Genomic DNA, 704 nt, shown 5'->3' with positions numbered 1-704 from the left:
TTTTGGCCTTCCTCTATGTAACCCTCTGGCTGTTCCATATAGATGGTTTCCTCAAGATAGCCATTCAAAAAAGCTGTCTTGACATCCATCTGCCATATCTCATAGTCAAAATATGGTGCAATGGCCAGGTGTATCCAGATGGATTTAAGCATACCTACTGGCGAGAAAGTTTCCTCATAGTCAACTCCCTCCTTTTGGGTATAACCCTTAGCCACTAGCCTTGCTTTATAAGTCTCTACTTTTCCATCTACTCCTCTCTTTCTCTTCTAGATCCACTAGCATCCAATGGGTTTTACCCCTTCGGGTAGATCTATAAGTTGTCAGACCGAGTTAGAGTACATAGACTCCATCTCGAGTTTCATAGCTACTTGCCATTCTTCCTTATCAGAATCATCCATCGCATCCTTAAAGCGTGGGGAAGGTGGATCGTGTATAACAAAAATTTTCATAAAACTTTTGAGATACTCTATAGATTATATTAATTTATGCACGAATAAATTAATCGCATTAATTTACATCAAGAATTCAATCCGAAAAAATACGTGGAAGCTGACTCAGATGATAACTTGAATTCTTTGACCACGAACAGTCCTTGCTCCAATCTTTGTGTTTAGAATACCAAAGTCTTCCACGTCAATTCCTTGATTCCACGTAGACGTGTGTGTGGGCACACGTGAGACAAAAACAGGTTTCTTAAACACTCG

This window comes from Morus notabilis, unplaced genomic scaffold, assembly GCF_000414095.1.
Source record: "Morus notabilis unplaced genomic scaffold, ASM41409v2 Scaffold397, whole genome shotgun sequence".
Classification (NCBI taxonomy): Eukaryota; Viridiplantae; Streptophyta; class Magnoliopsida; order Rosales; family Moraceae; genus Morus; species Morus notabilis.
This window is presented reverse-complemented; position numbering follows the sequence as displayed.